Raw genomic sequence first — 7,350 nt, 5'->3', positions numbered from 1 at the left:
TTGTTGAGATGCTTGAACGGAGACGCGTAGATATGTGCTGCATCCAGGAAGTAAGATGGAGAGGAGGTTCTGCGAGGTTCCTCACAGGCAAAGAACACAGGTACAAGATTTTCTGGGCAGGGAACACTGACGGAGTCGGGGGCGTAGGAATACTTCTAGCGGAGAAATGGGTGGATAAGGTAATCAAGGTCGTTAGAGTAAGTGACAGAGTACTTAAGATCAGACTAGTGCTTCATCATAGATTAGCTACTGTCATCTCAGCCTATGCACCTCAACCGGGGCTACCAGATGGTCTGAAAGACCAATTCTATGACACCCTCTTGCAAACTACCTCGTCGACGAGTGACAGGGACCTTCTCTTTGTGGCTGGAGACTTCAACGGTCATGTCGGACGTCGTGCTGGAGGCTTCCATGGCATACATGGAGGCTATGGCTTTGGTTCCCGCAACGAGGAGGGAACCAGACTGCTGGAGCTCTGTGATGCAACCGATCTTATGGTCTGCAATACCAACTTCAGGAAACCTGCCAGTCACCTAGTCATCTACCGCTCCGGCAGACACTCTAGCCAAATCAACTACATCCTCGCCAGAAATAGGGAAAGAGGGCGGCTTATAAATGCCAAAACCTACCCTGGCGAAGAATGTACCCCACAACATAGATTAGTAGTTAGCGACTTTGGGATCAAGGCAAAATGGGTGCCCAGAATTAGACAGGCTTGGAGGAGAAGGGTGTGGAAGTTTAAAGACCCTGCAAACGGACAGAGACTTAGAGACAAGTTACTTGAAGCATTTAACGAAATAGAAGGGGATATAGCATCATACAACGTGGAAGACGCTTGGAGATTTCTGCGGGACAACCTGTTGAAAGCCACCGACCAGATTTGTGGGTGGTGTAAGGTCCCCTCCCGACCCAGAGTAACGTGGTGGTGGAACAAGGAGGTAGACAGGGCTATTAGACAAAAGAAACAGGCTTGGAAGGACTGGAAGAACGGTGGTAGCAGGGAATTGTACCAATGTGCCAGAAGGGAGGCTAGGCGACAGGTTTATTTAGCCAGAGGGGAAGCAGATAAGGAAAGATTTGCCAATGTTCTGCGCCGTGAGGACCAAAGACTCGAGGTATTTCGTGTAGGAGAGAGAAGTGTAGGAGAGAGAATAGTGATGTTGTAGGAGAGAAATGTGTTCGCATGGATGATGGTACGCTTGCATTAAATGAGGATGCAAAGAAAGAGGTCTGGAGATGCCACTACGATAGATTGCTTAATAAAGAGAATGAATGGGAGAAAGAGAGCCTGCCGTATGTCGACCCAATAGAGGGACCAGCTATCCGAGTTGATAGTACCAGGGTAGATAAAGCAATTAAGAGTATGAAGACCGGGAAAGCCCCCGGCCCATCAGGAATCACTGCAGAGATGCTCAAAATATCTGGCAGTGTTGGCTATAGCCTAGTCACCCGTATTACGAACCAGGTGATACACGAAGGAGTCATACCCAATGACTGGTGTAGCAGCATCATAGTCAACTGCTACAAAGGTAAAGGTGACGCTTTAGATACAAATAATTACAGAGGCATCAAGCTGTTAGATCAGGTTATGAAAGTTACAGAGAGGGTCATAGCCCAACTAATTAGGGAGCGAATCAATTTAGATGAGATGCAGTTTGGGTTCGTGCCAGGTAAAAGCACTACTGATGCCTTATTTCTAGTGAGACAGTTGCAGGAGAAATACCTAGCTAAGGATAAACCTCTGTACCTGGCTTTCGTTGACATGGAGAAAGCCTTTGACAGGGTCCCCCGATCCCTTATCTGGTGGTCAATGAGGAAACTTGGGATAGAAGAATGGTTAGTGAGAGCTGTGCGAGCCATGTACAGAGATGCTGCCAGTAAGGTGAGGGTTGGAAATGAGTACAGCAATGAATTCCGGGTAGAGGTATGGGTCCACCAAGGTTCCGTCCTCAGCCCCCTCTTATTTATCATAGTCCTCCAGGCAATCACAGAGGAGTTCAAGACAGGTTGCCCCTGGGAGCTCCTCTATGCTGATGACCTTGCCCTAATTGCGGAGTCACTATCAGAACTAGAGGAGAAGTTTCAGGTGTGGAAGCAAGGTCTAGAATTGAAGGGCCTTAGAGTCAACCTAGCTAAAACCAAAATCCTAATAAGTAGGAAGGTAGATAAAACACAAACCCCTTCAGGTAGATGGCCCTGCTCAGTATGTAGAAAAGGAGTAGGTAGTAACTCTATAAGATGTACCCGGTGCAAGCTATGGACACATAAGAGGTGCAGCAACATCAAAGGCAGGTTAACTAGGAAGTTAGTTTTTGTTTGTGGCAGATGTTCAGGTGCAATAAAGACTGTAAACAAACAGGAAACAACTTCTATCTCATTCCAGGGTGAAAAACTAGAGGTAGTCCATAGCTTCTGCTATCTGGGCGACCAAGTTAGTAGTGGGGGTGGGTGCGCTGAAAGTGTAGCTGCTAGAATAAGAATAGCTTGGGCAAAGTTTAGAGAGCTCTTACCCCTGCTGGCGACAAAGGGACTCTCACTCAGAGTAAAAGGCAGACTGTATGACGCATGCGTACGAACAGCCATGCTACATGGCAGTGAAACATGGGCTGTAAGTGCTGAGGACATACGTAAGCTCGCAAGGAATGAAGCCAGTATGCTCCGTTGGATGTGTAATGTCAATGTGAATACCCGTCAGAGTGTAAGTATCTTGAGAGAAAAGCTGAACATTAGAAGCATCAGTTGTGGCGTGCAAGAGAGACGATTGCGCTGGTATGGACATGTGGTGAGAATGGATGAGGATAGCTGCGTGAAAAAGTGCCACACCCTAACAGTTGAGGGAACCCGTGGAAGAGGTAGGCCCAGGAAGACCTGTGGTGAGGCAAGACCTTCGTACATTGGGCCTCACCGAGGCGATGACTACTGACCGAGACCTTTGGAAATGTGCTGTGCGTGAGAAGACCCGGCAAGCCAAGTAAGATCGTTGCCAGTGCCCCTGGACTGGTTCTTGTGCGGGTGGCACATGAGATGCACCATTTTGAGCGTGGCCGTTGCCAGTACCTCCTGACTGGCTCCCGTAGGATTTTCGAGCGAGATCGTTGCCAGTGCCCCTGGACTGGCTTGTGCGGGTGGCACATAAAAGACACCATTTCGAGCGTGGCCATTTTCGTGCGGGTGACACGTAAAAGCACCCACTACACTCTGAGTGGTTGGCGTTAGGAAGGGCATCCAGCTGTAGAAACTCTGCCAAATCAGACTGGAGCCTGGTGTTGCCATCCGGTTTCACCAGTCCTCAGTCAAATCGTCCAACCCATGCTAGCATGGAAAGCGGACGTTAAACGATGATGATGATGATGATGATATATATACACATATAGATATATACATATATATATATACGTATATATATATACATATATATATATTTATTTACACACATGCATATATATAGATACATATACATATATAAATACATATATAGGGAGAATTCACAAAAAAAAACAAAAGACGAAGACAGGTTGTGTAGAAAACAAACAGATGTATTAGTATAACGCTCGGGAATTGAAAAAGTCTTTAACGTTTCGAGCCTACGCTCTTCCACAGAAAGAAACAAGGAGAAAAACAAGCAGAGAAAAAAAATGAGTGTAGTGGTTAGCGATCTATCATGGCGAATGCTGGACAGAAGGGTTACACAGGAGAGCTAAGAAGAAGGGAAGATAACAAAGTAGTAGTCATCCCAAAACGAAGGTGCACCTGTATGTGTAAGCGAGTACATATGTGCGTGTGAAAGAGAGCTGGTGATCGTGACGTATGCATGTGTGTATGTGTAGGTGTGAAAATATGGGGATGGGAATTGGTCAGTGCTGGTGTGTGCGTTGTGGTGTGTTGTGTGGTGTGGTATGATGGTGTTGGGAGGTGGGGAAAGCACGGGTGGGGTGTGGGTTAGGCTGAGGGTGGGGGTAGAGGTGAGGTATGTGGGTAGGCAGAGGGTGGGGTATGTGGGAGAGGGTGTATGGGGTGGGATGGGAAGGTGGGGTAGGAATGTGTAGGGCTTATGAGGGAGGGTTGACTATGAAGGGGGAAGGGGAGAAGAGGAAGGTAGGTATGAGAGAAGAGCGAAAGAGAGGAAGAGAGAAGAGAGGAAAAGAGTAGGGGTGAAGAGAAGTAGGAGTCGGATACATATATAAATACATATGTATTTACATATACATATATATATATATATATATATATATATATATATATATATATATATATATATACACACACACACATATACATATATATATATATATGGATCGTTGCCAGTGTCCCTGGACTGGCTCTTGTGCGGGCGGCACATAAAAGATACCATTTCGAGCGTGGCCATTGCCAGTATCGCCTGACTGGCCTTCGTGCGGGTGACACGTAAAAGCACCTACTACACTCTCTGAGTGGTTGGCGTTAGGAAGGGCATCCAGCTGTAGAAACTCTGCCAAATTTAGATTGGAGCCTCGTGTTGCCATCCGGTTTCACCAGTCCTCAGTCAAATCGTCCAACCCATGCTAACATGGAAAGCGGACGTTAAACGATGATGATGATGATGTATATAGCTCAGCGTTTTTTATTGCCACTGCTGGGGATGTTTTTCACTCGCTTCTAGCTTCCTTTCCCGAGCTGGTGGACATAACTTTTAGGCCGGCTCAGCCAGCACATTCCACCTTCCATTTTATCACGACTTCTGGGCCGCCTGTTTTTTCGTGCCCACGGCGTCTGGCACCGGGCCGTCTCAAGACGGCCAGGGCCGAGTTTGAACACATGCTTCAACTTAGCCTCATACGCCCCTCCAACAGCCCATAGGCATCTCCCCTTCATTTGGCGCAAAAAGGTGATTCTGATTTTCGCCTGGTGGGGAATTATCGGTGACTTAATGCTGTAATGGTGCCTGACCATTATCCCATTAGGAATTTTCAGTATTTTTCAGCTAATCTACATGGCTGTACTATTTTTTCCAAGATTGATCTGGTTCGGGCTTCTCACCAGATTCCAGTTAATCCAGAGGACATTTCCAAAACTGCCACCACTACTCCTTTTGGCTGTTTTGAATTTCTTTTTATGAGCTTCGGTCTGCGGAATGCGACAAGCACTTTCCAAAGATTTATAGATGAAGTTGTTCGTGGGCTTGATTTTGTATTTGCCTATGTCGATGATATACTCATCGCTAGTGATACAAAAGAGAATCATCTCCACCATTTGTCGCAACTTTTTCAGCGACTCCGCGCCTATAATGTAAAGGTAAACCTCAATAAGTGTGTTTTCGGGCAGTCCTCCCTGGAATTTCTGGGGCACTATATTGATTCTAATGGGATCAAACCTCTTCCTGCTAAGGTCTATGCCATACAGCGCATCGCACATCCTTCTTCTTTGAGCCAACTTCACCATTTTTTGGGTATGGTTAATTTTTATCGACGCTTCATAAACCGGTGTGCGGACAAGCTGCTTCCTTTAACGCAGCTGCTGAAGGGCAATTCTAAAAAGGACGCCCAACTCACTCTTTCAACTGTGACATTGTCTGCCTTTGAGTCAGTGAAACAAGAATTATCCTCAGTTCCTGTTCTTGCACATCCAGCTCCTGATGCTCCGCTTTCTTTATCTATGGATGCATCAAATTCTGCGGTTGGTGCTGTTTTGCAGCACACCGTAGATGGTGAAACAAAACCTTTGGCTTTCTTTTCTTGCCAATTGCAGCCTGCCGAACGCAGATACAGTAATTTTGCTCGTAAGCTTTTAGCGATCTATCTGTCGGTTCGGCATTTTCAGCACCAGCTCGAGGGACGGGAGTTTGTGATTTATACTGATCACAGGCCCCTTACGTTTGTCCTATCTTCTAAAACGGACAAACTCTCCTTTCGTGCTTTCCGTCACTTAGACTATATTTCCCAGTTTACAAGTGACATTCGTCATGTGCCAGGGAAGGAGAACGTCCCAGCTGATGCTCTCTCTAGGCTCCTTGTCAATTCCATTTCTTCTCCTACAGCAATTGATTTAGTCGCTATTTCGCAGGATCAGCCGCCTTTGGAGAAGTTGGATTTAACTTCACCGAAGTTCAATTCTTGTAAGTTTACCTATCTTCCGCTCCCTTCAGCTGAAGGCTCTATTTTATGTGACATCTCTACGGGTTCTCCCAGGCCTTTTGTACCTGAGAACCATCAACGTTCTGTTTTTGATGCCCTTCATTCGTTGTCACATCCGGGCATCGCTGCCACAGTAAAGTTTGTTACGCTCGGTTCTTTTGGTCCAATATGCGGCAATCGATTACCACTTGGGTACGCTCTTGTATGAAGTGCCAGAGTGCTAAAATCCATAGGCACGTTCATGCTCCGCATGGACAGTTTCCTTCTCCTGAGGCCCGTTTTCGCCATGTCCACCTTGACCTGGTTGGACCATGGCCTTTGAGTAGCGGTTTCTCGTATATTTTAACTTGTGTCGATCGGTTCTCCCGTTGGCTAGAAGCCATTCCTATAGCAGATATTTCTGCTGAGACTGTTGCAAAAGCTTTCGTGTCCGGCTGGATTTCTCGGTTCGGTGTACCGTCCAGCTTGACCACATATCGTGGTTGACAATTTGAAGCCGTTTTATTCTGTGAATTGTCACGAATCCTGGGGGTGCATCATATACGCACCACTAGTTACCACCCCGCTTCTAATGGGATGGTGGAGCGTTTTCATAGGCAGCTTAAGGCCGCTTTGCGTGCCTCACTGAATCCGCAGTCATGGACTGAAGTTCTTCCTGTCGTCCTCCTTGGATGTCGGACTGCGGTTAAAGCAGACCTGGGTTTTTCTTCAGCCGAGCTGTTGTACAGTACCACACTGGCGTTGCCTGGTATGATGTTGGTGCCGGACAAGTCACAGTTTATTAATCTAGAGTCTTATGTCGCTCAGCTACGCAGTTATTTTTGTGACCTTCCTCCTATGGGTCCCTGACACCAATTTCCACCTTTTAAAGTGCCATCCGATCTTAATTCTTGGACGCATGTTTTTGTTAGAGATGCTTCTGTCAGAGGACCCCTTGTTTCTCCTTATAAAGGACCCTTTCGTGTGCTCTCTCGCACACCCAATTTTTTAAAAAATAGACGCTAATGGTCGTACGAAGACTGTGTCTGTAGATCGATTGAAAAAAGCATATTTTGATAAAACTACACCTTTCGTTGACACTACTGCCATGCTCACCTTTCAACCTTTGCATACACCTTTGTCAACACCATCACCTTTGCATACACCTTTGTCAACACCATCAGCACTGCATACACCTTTAACAACACCACCTTCGTCGTTGCCACCTAACTCGGGCGAACCCTATGTCACTAGGTCTGGC

Source organism: Octopus bimaculoides, chromosome 8, assembly GCF_046866305.1.
Source record: "Octopus bimaculoides isolate indiv1 chromosome 8, ASM4686630v1, whole genome shotgun sequence".
NCBI classification, from domain to species: Eukaryota; Metazoa; Mollusca; class Cephalopoda; order Octopoda; family Octopodidae; genus Octopus; species Octopus bimaculoides.
Note: the sequence above shows the minus strand (reverse complement) of the source record.